Source organism: Miniopterus natalensis, chromosome 11, assembly GCF_054644295.1.
Source record: "Miniopterus natalensis isolate mMinNat1 chromosome 11, mMinNat1.hap1, whole genome shotgun sequence".
NCBI classification, from domain to species: domain Eukaryota; kingdom Metazoa; phylum Chordata; class Mammalia; order Chiroptera; family Miniopteridae; genus Miniopterus; species Miniopterus natalensis.
In genome coordinates, this window is record NC_142091.1 from 58,027,456 (window position 1) to 58,040,450 (window position 12,995).

Consider the following 12,995-nt stretch of genomic DNA (forward strand, 5'->3'; position numbering starts at 1 on the left):
TGATTTAATTGGTCTGTGGTTTGGCCTGAGCATTGAGAGGCCACCTCCCTTCTGGCTCAGGGTAGGGATCACTCAAAATTCAAGAAGGTAACTGTGATGGTTGATTTTATGTGTCTACTTAGCTAGGCCATAGTATCCAGTTTTTGGTCAAACATGACTCTCGATGTTTCTGTGAAGGTTTTTTTAGACGTGATTAACATTTAAATCAGCGGACTTTGAATTAAGCAGATTACCTTCCATAATGTGAGGGGGCCTCATCCAATCAGTTGAAGACCTTAAAAATACTGATGTGCCCCAAGGAAGGAGGAATTCTGCCTCCAGACTGCCTTCAAACTCAGGCTCCAACAGCAGCTCTTCCCTTGGTCCCCAGACTGCAGATTTTGGGCTTGCCTGTGCCTACAATTTTGTGAGCCAATTTCTTACAATAAAACTTTTTCTCTGTATATACATCTTCTTGCTTTCATTTCTCTGGAGAAGCCTGGCTAATACAATAACCTAATTAGTCTCCATTCCAAATTGGTTCCCAGAAAGGCCCTGGCTCTCAATCAAAGAGTATAAACCCTTCACTAGATTTTTTTTTTCTATATCTAGCCTTAGGTGAGTCAATGAATATATAGATCAGTCATTTTTTAATTCTTTATTCTGTTTGTATTATCAAATCTATCTGGTTCCTCCTTGGAACATTCTTGAATCCACTTTAGGTTTTTTGTTCATTTTTATTTTGTCTCTACCACCCAGTAGTGTATTGTATGACCGGAATTAATTCCCCCTTTTTGGTGTTAGCACTAAATTTAACTTGGAGCAGCCACCCTTATACTCTCAGACCAAGCAGTTCAGGTGGTGTTGACCTCGCTTTGTGGTTCCAGGGGTGGGGGAACCACCAAGTCCTGGCCTTTGAGAGGGCAGCATCTCTCTAGCCTTAGAGAATGTTTCAAGGGCAAGTACATGACTAGACAGGCCAATCAAAGCCAATAAACATCAGCTTTGCTGGGGTTAGAGCTAAAGAGATGCTCCTTTTCAGTGAGGGTTGCTAAGTGTATAGATTTAAGACTGGATCTATTGGTGGCTAATCTGGACAAGATTCAAGAAGAATCTGCCTTAGAATGAAAAACAGGTAAAAGCAGAAGCCAATATCCAAGACAGACAGGATTTGAGTGCCTGGCTCTAGTTATGTCTGAAGTCAACCCTTGGACTTTTCAGTTACATAAGCCAATCGTTTTCTCTCTTTTCCCATGATTGTCCATTAAGCGAATACAAGGTAATGACCAGATGGGGAGTTAGCTCTGTTCCTATGAGGATAAACCCACCAGAACTCAAAGGTTAAATGGCCTGTTTAAAACTCATGCCCCTGGAACCTACATACAGTAATCCCCCCTTAGCCAGTTTCACTTCTGCAATTTCTGTTACCCGAGGTCAACTGCAGTCTGAAAATATTTCATGGAAAATTTCAGAAATAAATCATACATAAGGTTTAAGTTGCATGTGATTCTGAGTAGTGTGATGAACCTCTCAGGGCCACTCCTGCCCACCCAGGGAGTGAATGATCCAGGCTCTCCACACTGGGCAGGCCCCCACCCACCTGTCACTTGGTAGCCATCTGGGTTATCACCCCATCATGGTGTCACTGTGCTTGTGTTCAAGCCACCCTTATTTTACCTACTCATGGCCCCACGGCGCAAGAATAGCGACGCTGGCAATTCAGCTATGCCCACGAGAAGCCGGCAAGTGCTTCCTTTGATGAAAAAGGCGAAAGTTCTCAACTCCATAAGGAAAAGGAATCACACGCAGAGGTTGCTAAGACCTAAGGTAAGAACAAATCTACCGGTGAAATTGTGATAAAGGAAAAAGCAATTTGTGCTAGTTTTGCTGTTACCTCTCAAACTGCAAAAGTTACAGCCACAGTGCTTAGTTTAGCTGGAAAATGCATTCAAGTTTATCAGAGGTATGTGTGTACGGGAAATAACATAGTATATATGCCTGAAACTATCTACTGTTTCAGGCATCACTGGGGGGGGTCTTGAAACACATCCCCTGGGGAATAGGTTGGGGAGGGAGGAACTGCTGTGCGTTCTAAGGAAGGAGAGCAGCAGCTGTGACCTCCAGCCACACCTTTATTCCTCCAAATCCCCGCAGGATCTTGTCACTCATGGACTTTCACTCAACTTCTTTCAAGGACGAATGTAGCATGGACTGTGGTAATTTGCTGCTAGGGTCTGAAATTCTATAATTAAAAATAAGAGACTTAGAATTAATAATAAAGAGACTTATACTATCAATGTTTGGTATTTTGGTTGGTATTATTTTCTTTGAAAGCCCTTGGAGTGCTTGAAAGTTGTTTGAATGCTTGAAGCATCCCGTCTGTGATTCTGTTTCATAGCTAGAACTCAGGTGTAGGTGAAATGATCAGAAATTTTTAATAGCTAAGTCTGAATTAATTAACTTGTCAGGCAATTAAAGGTATATAATTGCCTCAAATTTGTGATTTATAATACTTTGCTAGGAAAGTTAAATTTAAGCATTAATAGCCCTGGTTCTTCTTCTGTCTGCCCTTACAAGACCTAATTCCGTGTGATTGAAGGCAAGAATGTGAGGCAGTGGTTCCCACCAGACGAGGGCGAATTCAGGACGGTTCAACCTTTCCTGTCTGCCACTTCCAGTGACAACAATGCCAACACTTTATAGTATTTTAGAAAGCTGAAACTCTTAATTATGATAGGAGCATTTACATGCACTCATCTTTTTTGATGTTCTACTACACTGATGTATTTTAAGCCTTTTTCCATTTTAAAATTAAATAAAACAAAGTATAAATTATCCATGCCATAAATGTCACAGATTTACATATTTCTGAGGTTTCTTCCCCAAAACATCTTTATATGAATACCACTGATTTCCTTGAAAAAGTATACACCTCTAGAATGTAGCTAATTTGGAGGAATATTTGGTTTGCTAACCTTTGCCATTAGCCAAAACTTCTGTAAAAACAAAGACACTTCAGAGAAAGACATTCTTTTTATAATTCTGCATTGTTGACTTTGGGCTTCAAAACTTATAAAGTAGCTGACTCTATACAGTTAATAATTGGGACAGACCTAACAATGAAATACGTTCACACGCATTGAATCCAACTCTTAGCAGTGCGCCACCTTTGTTAAGTGTTATCTCATTTACCTTTCACAGGTGGGAAAGTCTATTAGGTCTTCCCACCTAAGTCCTACCCAGCTGCTACTTTGTCTTCCAGTTTTACAGTGTTACCAACTATAGCCACCGTGTTATGCATTAGACCCTCAGACCTGATTCTCCTTACAGATGAAAAGTTATACACTTTACCAACCTCCCCCACCCCCAGCTGCTGAAAATCACTTTTCCACTCATTATTTCTAAGAATTTGACTGTGTTTTTTTAAAAAGTACACCTATAAGTGATACCATGCAGTATTTGTCTTTCTTGGTCTGGCTCATTTCACTTAAGGTCTTACTTTTATAATTATGATTTAACAGATGAAGAAACTGAGGCTCAACGAATTTGATGACTTGCCTAAGGTCACATAGCTTATAAGTGGCAGAGAGGGAAATCAAATGAGGTCTACTGACTCCAAGGTGCAAAAGCCGGCCCATTACATTACATTCTTTCTCCATTTATCTTATACATATAATGTTCTTCCTATTCAGGATTCACTGGAGCTATCTGATTCTGATGGTTTAGGTATTATTATCATTTATTACTATAGTATTATTATAGTTAGGTATTGTTATAGGTTAGTTAAGGCATGTCCTGTAGTTAAAGTTTTTACCTACTTCTATCCCCAGCACTTAGCCACCTCCATAAAAATCGATGAAAAATTATTACTCTGCCAGTTCAAAATGTTTTTCTGCTTCCATTGTGAGGGTTCACTTTGAAGTATACGCATGATAAGTGATAACAACAGCTTCTCGTGTCATTGGGCACATAATTGAATTGTATTTTAGCTCTAACTTTCAAAAATCCTGTGTCCATCTCCATTGTATGATGCCTGTGTGGCCAGCAGAGGGTGATGTTTCTCTACAAACTTCCAATGAAACTTCCTCTCACCTGCTTTGGAGAAGACGATTTAGAAACCAAATTTCTTGAGGTAGAGTGTTATTTGCTTAAGTGCTTTAGAAGAAAAATATTTCTTCTAAATACATGGAGAAGAGAAAAGTTTTCTTTCTCAACCACCTCATTTTTATATAAGTTGCTCTTTCAGATGGAAACCAAATGTTCTATCGAAGTACAGATCGTAGGGGAATAGTCCCGAATCAGCCCATACTTCAATTGTTAGTATTTATAATCCAGAGGAAAGAATGCGGGCTCTGGTGTTAGACGAACCTGAGTCTGAATGCTGTGTGCACTACTTCCTAAGCTCTGTGACTTCAGACAAGGTACTTGGTTTCTAGAGGCCTCAATTTCCTTGCATGTAAAATATGAATAGTGGTAGAGATACTGCAAGGATGAAATGTGCCAGGGGAAGAGCCTCATAAGACAGATGCTCAACAAATGGCAATAGTCTAAGTTTCTGAAGAAGCAGCCAATATGAGAAAAACCATATGAAACTTGCCTTTGAGATGAGCTTTGGTCATTTCTATTGTGTTGCATAAAACACGGTACTTGGCACGGATTACACATTCAAAACTTTTGTTGAATAAAATATTTTAAAATATGAAAAGAAACCATGAAGCCCGAGATAAAGCTGGTATTGGAGTCTAATAGGTGTGTTTCTACCTTCTTTCATTTCTTTTCCCTGCTAAAAAAAAAAGTCAATGCCCTCTTCTCTTCTTTGAGTGGGGAAAGTGAGTCTGACCACGTAAGAATAAGCTTTTGGGAATGAAGGCCGGGAAAAGAAAATAAAAGGACTGTTTTGTTCACTGTCCTCCATTTTCTCATTGGTGGGTAGGAAGTCAGCTGTAGAAGGAAGGCAAAGGCCTGGGGGCCTCAGGAAGCGCAGTGTCCAGAGCCAGGTCTCACCAGGCGACAGGCATAGATGCCACAGCAGATGCCAAGGTGAGCTGCCCAGTAGTTCTGTGGCAGCCAGCAGCCAGCTCCCAGAGGTGCAGCACAGCAGCCACACCTGAATTCTCATGGCTTCCTCCACTCTGCTCATCCCTGGCTCCTCTGAGACGTCCCCACCAGGCTGAGCCCAGAGCAGCAGTCCTGTCACTTTGCCTGTTGTTGGCCTTTGGTCTGGGCAGTCACACCCCAGGCCCCGCTGTGTCAGCTACGTCAACCCACGGAGGTCATCATGACCACACAAAGGCAAAATGTAAATGATGACACTGCTTTCAGAGGGAAATCACCTCGAGATGACAGACATACCTGCCATTGGGGTTTAAAAGTAGAAATTTTGTATAAGAATGTCACATTACAGCAAAATTTGTGAACTAATTTTCTAACAAGGGTAAAACAGTTGAACAACTAAATGGTAAAATTATTATCTATCAATATAATGTAACCAACTACATTTGTTTGGACAAGTTTGAATGCTTTGGGTCAGTACTCTGGGCCACAATGTTAAGAAAACTTTGATTTAATGCCATTTTAAATTTTTTTTAGCATTTTTCTACAATTTTCAAATTTCCTATACTGAACATTGTTGTTCTTATAACCATGACAACACAGCACTATAAAAAGGTGGCGGGAGTTGTATGTTAATGATTTGTAACTTTCTTTGTCACATAGACAATATAACATACAGCTCTATGCTATGTGGCAGAGGTTGAAGGACCTTGGGCAAGTCTCTTGACAACTTTTACCCTCAGTTTTTGCTTCCTTAAAATGAGGATAATTTAATGGGGGGGAGGGGACTTCGTGCCGTTGTGATGATTGAGATGATGTTTGTAAAACTTTGCTTATCCCAGTGCTTGGTACAGAGGAAGCACTCAATCAACTGTAATCATTATAATTAAAGAGCAGAATAAATGACTAGTTACCTAATTCCAACCCAACTTTGCTTATTGGACTGAAGCACCAGAAACTATGTATTAGATTCGCTGAGCCCCATCAAGGAATGCCCCTCAAGAATTTTCTGAAAATTAGGGTTTGGAGAGAGTTTAAATATAAACAAACAAACCTGAGTTTTTTTGTTTTTAATCTAGAATCAAAGTAAAAGATTGTTTTATTATCTTTTATAGTATAAGTCTGAGCCAGGTCCCAGGCTGAGTTGTTAACCTTAAACAGCCCAATGAGCTAGGTGCTTCAATTATTTCCATGTTACAGACAATTAGAAATTCCATGAGATAGTTTTGTTTTGTTCACTCCTTTGTCTCGGTACCTACAACAGTGGCTGGCTCAGTAAATATATACTGAGTCAATGAATGAAGGTAAGCAATATGCATAAACTACACAGCTGGTTAGGGGTGGAGCTGGGGTCACACCTAGACTGACTTAACTCCAGAGACAATTCTCAACCAGTGCCTCTGTTTACCTCTTTCTCACTGACTGCTTAAGTCTGGGAAAGAAGACAGGGCCTGCTGGTAGAGGTGCCTCCCTTCAGGAGACAGAGTTGGAAATGACTGGCCATACAGTGATTTCTCCAGGATCACTATTTAGACATTACTAATGATCCAGGGCTCCTCTGGCCTTGGATTATGTATACATATCAGCTGTGAAGCGGAACACTTCTATATAATTCTCCAGACTTTCAGTAACACAGAATAATAAATTGTAGACTACTTAACAGAAAAATCTCTAGATATAGGCAAATGTATATCTAGGATCACTTAGCAATTGCTTGAGGACTTTGAAAGTCCCTTGAAGACAGGCAGTTGAAGAAGTTTCCCCTAAGACATTAGCAAGATTAGGACTTAGAAGTTAAATGCAATTCCTATGCAATTCCTATACCTTTTAGTCTCTGTCTCTCCAAAGGTGAACTGATAGAGTTTGCATCTCTCTGTGTGATTAGCATCAAGCAGTCTGTGTTGGTTGAAAAGATTCATTACCTGGAGGAGGGTTTAAAAGGCAGGATGAACAGCTTCAAATTATTGTTGGATGTGATGGAGGGCTCTTCAGTCAATCTGCATGGGGCTAGGAAAGGGCGGGGGGGGGGGGGCACTGTCCACTGAGCCCTGGAAAGGATCTCAGAACCCAAGGCAGCAAATGCCTAAGCGGAAGGAGCATGATGTATGGGCTCAGAAAGCCTGAGTTTTAGCTCAGGCTCCATTACTAGCTGAGTAGCCTTAGGCAAAATCACTCAGTGTCTTTGGGGTCAGCTTTGTCATCTGTAGAAGTGGCAGTGACCCTGCCTAACTTTCAGGTTGTAAGGATGCAGTGAGACGGCGGAGGGTGCCTTGTAAGCACTCTGTACAAAGCTTGGAATCCTCCTCCTCCTCCCCATCATCATCATCACTGCACAAGTTTTAAGAGGACTCAAAGATAAGCAAGGCACTGTATTTCATCCAGTCTTACAGAACCTGAAGTCAGTATAATCTTGAGGTCCCCTTACAAGAAAGAATACAAAATTATAAATAACAGTTCAGCACGCTTCGTTTGAAAGGGCTTTGTTGGGTTCACAGCAAATGCACCTCCGCCTCCATGAGAAGTGGGTTAACAGTTGTCAGGAGCACGGACTCAGGGAGGCACGCTACCTGGATTCAAATCCTGGCTTAGCTGTGTGACCGTGGACAAGTTACTAAACCTTTCTGTGCCTCAGCTTTTTATCTGTAAAAAGGGTAGTTATGAGGACTCAATAACATATGTAGTGGTGTTGGCACATGGTATGAAATACATGTGCTTAAAACCACCATTTTTTCTTAACCTCCGTTCAAAGATCTTTTCACCTGGAAGAATGCAATAGAACAAGGACACGTGTTACTTAAGACAGTGCAGTGAGTGCTCTGAGGAAGGACAAACCCTGAGTTCTGGCCAGGGGAGGAGACATTATATCTGCTGAGACAAGTCAGGAAAGGCTTCATCAAAGACAAACGGAAGGTTTCAAGAGGCAGCACATTGCAGGGAGAAGCAGCAGCCCACAAGAGGCTTGGAGACTCGGTGGGCATATTTGGGGAGAGAAAGAGGGAGATGAACCTGGAAAGCAGACTGAGCCATAGTGTGAGGGGCCTTGGGTGCCGGGTGAAGACTGCAGGCAGTGGAGGGAGGGCTCGAGCCTGTGGGCTTGGGGACGATTAACCCAGCAGCTGGCGGGATGGAGGGGTCAGAGCCACTCACTGATCATCCTGGCAGTGGGTAACCGAGGTGACTGGGGTCCTTCCTTCTACGTTCACAACCCAGACGATTTGAAATACACCACCACCACCATTGGGAAGGGCAGTCAATTCTTTAAAGGCTGCCTGGGGAACTTCCAGTTCGTAGCGTCCTCATTGCCCCATTCACATTAGCGGCTGGGTTGAGTTTTTCGTTCCAGTTCCATCGATATGAAAGGTGGATGGGTTTCTGCCTATGAGGGGACAGAGTTGTCACTCAGCCCAGTCCAGGGCCTTGTATCACAGGCTCTGACGAAAGGGCCGAGCAGGGCTCCCCTGGCGCGGGCACACCCCCTCTCCTCGGGGACACTTGTCTCATCCCCTCTCATTAGGACTAACATTGTGCAAGATTTCTTTTGCTGCCACCTTTTTAGGCAGCGTTTTCTTGGGAAATGAAGTGCTTTCAGGAAGCTGCCTGGCATTTCGTTTTCTCCCCAGGCAGCTAGGGCTCTTGTAGGCCGCGTACTGCACAAGCCAAACAACTGTATGTGACAGCCTGGCCATAGGGCATTTGGGGGGCTGCTCCCAGGTGTTTCCACCCCTCTGGGAAAGGCAACTGTTCTGTGTCCCCCCAGGGATTCTGCCTCCCTGGCCTCAGTTGGCCCAGGAGTAGGCATCTGTTGCCCACTACCAGTAGGTAGTACTGTTGCTTCTGTTTGATGGGACCAAGGGGAATAACACAGGGACAGGAGTAAGGTGAGGCAAGTGAGGTGTCAGGGGTGAACAACTTAAAGCATCCTTCCCCGGAATGTTTAGAACTGAAATCAAGGAGAGGATCAGCCTCCTCTGGGTGGTGGGAGCTCTAGCATTTGAATACTGGGAACACCCACCATCCAGGTTCCCAGTCTATGGGAGAAGATGTCTACATAGCAGAGAAGGGCACTCTCCCAGGAGGAAGTGAGATGCTGGTTGAATTTAAGTGCCTTTTCCTATTTTCCCTGAGGACTAACTCCAGCCCTGATCTACTCTAGATTAAGTGTGATGCCCTTTCAGAAACTTCCTTCTTTTTTTTCTAAACTGTTTTGAGCTGGATATCTTTCACTTTTGATCATATACCCCATGCTCTCACACTGTGACCATCCATTAAAGTTACTCAACCTGTTTCCCTTCTTTACTGTGTACTAAGTGTTAAACAGAGAACCTCATCACTGCTAACATCGAGAATAATCACAGTATGTGCGTACATACTGCCTTTCAAATTTCAAAATAATTTTTCAATCAGTATTTCACTTGATCTGCATAAAAATGCAGAAACACAGGCCAGATAGTCTCTTCCTGATTTTACAGAAGAGAAAAGTCAGGCCCAGATCAATGAATTGACTTTCCCAAGTACCCCAGTTATTTTCTGCCAAAACCTGAATTTCAACTTCTCTCTCTTGCTTCCAGATCCTGTATGCCTTTCCCAAAACCATCTTGCTTTAGGAAGTGAGCCAGTTCTTAGACTTTGGGATACTGATGAAGGTGAATGAAGAAGATGGTGTGGTCAAGGGTACCTTCAAGGGGCCCTCAGAGCTCTGGTTAGGCAGCTGTCTACCTACAGGGAAGAAGGTAGTACTGTTGCTTATTTGATGGGACCAAGGGGAATAACACAGGGACAGGAGTAAGGTGAGGCAAGTGAGGTGTCAGGGGAGAACAACTTAAAGGGACCCCTACTCTCAAGGTCATCCAAAGGCTTGCCCTGGCCCTGTAACATCATTGAGGTCATAGCTGCAAAATTCAGACTCCAAGGGCATGTGAGATACTTCTTGAAATAAAGACACCTGTTAGGCTCAGTGTCAGGAGGTGTATTGAGTAGAAGAATCAGATGACCAGAATCAGGCACCGGTGGTCCACTCTGCATGCCTGGCATCTAGACATCGTTGTCCTAAAACTTTCGCTCCATGCCTGATTCACTTGGTTAACCATGCTCTCAAGGAACATTTTTTTGTTTTTACTCACCTGACACACTAATGTCCTTAAAAGTAATCTCTTAGGTGAAGGAAAATTACAATCACATTCTGTTGGAAACCTAGTAAAAGCCAAACAAATGCTAAAAAATTAATAATAATAAATGTTTTTAAATCTAAAAAGTAGATCCTACAGATAATTTATTTCTATCACTTTTGGCCAAAGCATCCCAATTACTATAACCACACACTTAGTCCGCTTTCATAGATCAAAACATTCTTATTCTATTTTCCTCCCTTTCAGTGTCCTAAAGGTTTATCAGATGAGGAAATGAAAACTGATAGAGCTTATGTCACTTTCTTAAGGGCATACAGCCAGAGAGTGAAAAAGCCCGGATGGGAATCCAGGCCTACTGACACAGAGCACTCGTCCCACTGTACAGTGATTCTTACATGGAGTATTGGACCGAGAGATTTACTGTCCAGGCTACAAACAATTGTTAAGAATAGTCATTTCATATATGTGCAATACTTTGAATTTTTCTGAGTGCTTCTGCACTGCATTTTCAACTCATGAAAATTTTTAGAGTAAACTATATCTTAGATAAGAAAACTGAGGCACAGAAAGATTATAGGACTTATCTGAGGGAACATATTGAGGTAATGGCATAGATGTCGTTTTCCTCCACCACTGCCATGTTTTCTCTACCCCAAACATTATCTAAAATTATTTCTTCCTTTAATAACCACTCTTCTCTGCCCTGTATTAGTTACCTGTTGCCACATAACAAATTACTTTGAAACTTAGCAGCTTAAAATAACAAACACTCATTAACTCATCATTTCTGTGGGTCAGGAGTCCAGGGGCCCCTCATCTGGGTACCTTTGACTTAAGATTATCTCCTGCCCGGCTAGGTGTGGCTCAACGGTTGAGCATCAACCTATGATCCAGGAGATCGGGGTTCGATTCCCGGTCAGGGCACATGCCCGGGTTGCCGGCTCGATCCCCAGTCAGGGGCATGCAGGAGGCAGCCAATCAATGACTCTCTCATCACTGATGTTTCTGTCTCTCTCTCTCCCTCCCTTTCCTCTCTCTAAAATCAGTAAAGACATATTTAAAAAATATATATTATCTCCTGAGGTTGCAAACAGATGTCAGCTGGGGCTGTGGGCTCATCTGAAAGCTCAACTGAGGGATGATTTCCTTCCAAACTGTAGGTAGGATTTGGTTCATTGTGGACTATGGGTCAAGGGCCTCAGTTCCTCCCTGGCTGTTGGCCAGAGACCTCCTTGCTTTACCACATGGCCTCTCTATAGGGCAGGTCACTGTGGCAGCCGGCTTTCCTCAGAGTGAGCACCTGAGAGAGCAAGACCAGGAAGCCCAAGGCAGAAGCCCCAAATACGCTGTGTAACCTAATCTTGGAAGTGACATCCCATTACTTTTGCCAGTTCTATTCATAAGGAGCAAGTCAAAAGGTCCAGCCCACACTCAAACAGAGAAGATTACAAAAGGGTGTGACTGTCAGGAGACTGAAATCATTGGATCCATTTTTGAGGCTGCCTATCACATACCACATGCCCCAAATTAAAATTGCACCTTCAAGACACCTAAGGTGAAATAACTTCAGAGTTAAGTTTATTATCCTTCAGTTTTTAAGGAAAAACAGAGTGCTTTTTTTTTTTTATTGTAAAGCAAAGAGGATTATTCATCCAAAAATTATAGCTGGCAGCTTGTTTGATATTTTGAAACCGTTGTGCAAAGTGGACATGTCTCCCAGAGGGACAGCTCTGTGATTCTGCCATCCGTCTCTCCCTCTCCTCAGAGCATGCTAATTTCATAGCCTGATTTTTTTCTTTCCATCTGAACTGAAAGTCTTGCCTTCCAGACAGCACAAGTGAATGACACTGACTGCATGTCAGAAATTGCTACTGACATTTCAATTTTGCTTAATTTTTTTCCCTTTCTTTGATAGTATTATGGAGAAAATTTACATTTGACTAAAAAGCAAATAGTGCATGTCAGAGTAAGCATCAGGGAATGTCAAATTGTTTTTTTCCAATTACAACTCTATTTCAAATAGGGTAATGCAATTAGAGGATAATTACTAGAAGCACAAAGCCAAGGTTACGATCAGAAATGGTTACCCTTTCACTTTAAGTCCTGTCTTGCTAAATAAAATATTCCTGAGGGGCAAGTTACTGCTTGAAAATAGAATACATTCATCCAAGAACAACCAAACACTTGGCAGTGTTGACCAAAACATGTATTTGTGCATAAATACAAGTGTTTAAAAGAGATGAAAAGACGCTAAAGGTGAACCGCATTTCCCTTGGCTTTATCACCGTGATTAATAATAATGTGATAAACTAGCAGTAGGATGCAATATTAATTAACAGTATATTAGTTGCATTTTATTGCCAATAACATAACAAGCTCTGAAATAGTAGACTAAACTGCTGACGTGGGCTTTTCTGCAAACTGAGCTGTAGTTTGATTTCTCGTTTGTCCAAGTGAAACATCAGCAACTGAGTAAAACCAATTACCTCAAAACCAACCAAGCCCTCGGCAGCAACTTAGTGCATCTGAGCTCTGCCCAAATGTTATTGCTTTCAAATTAGAGCCTGGTCGGAGACGGGGCACTGAAGAATTTCTACTGCTGAAAATAATTCAATATGGCAGTCTAGTTGCGCAACACTTTGCAGAGGCAAATGGAAAGCGAAGACTCCCTCCAACTTCCAGACATTTCGAATCCATGTCTGTCCACTCCCGAAAGAAAGTCTGGGGGTACAAAGGTCAGATGTGAAAAGAGAGGTGTTTTCCTGCTCCTCTCAAGTCAAGATATTGTAGGAGAATTTCCAGGTTGTAGTGGTCATTTTTGAGGTGAAGTCCTGGGCT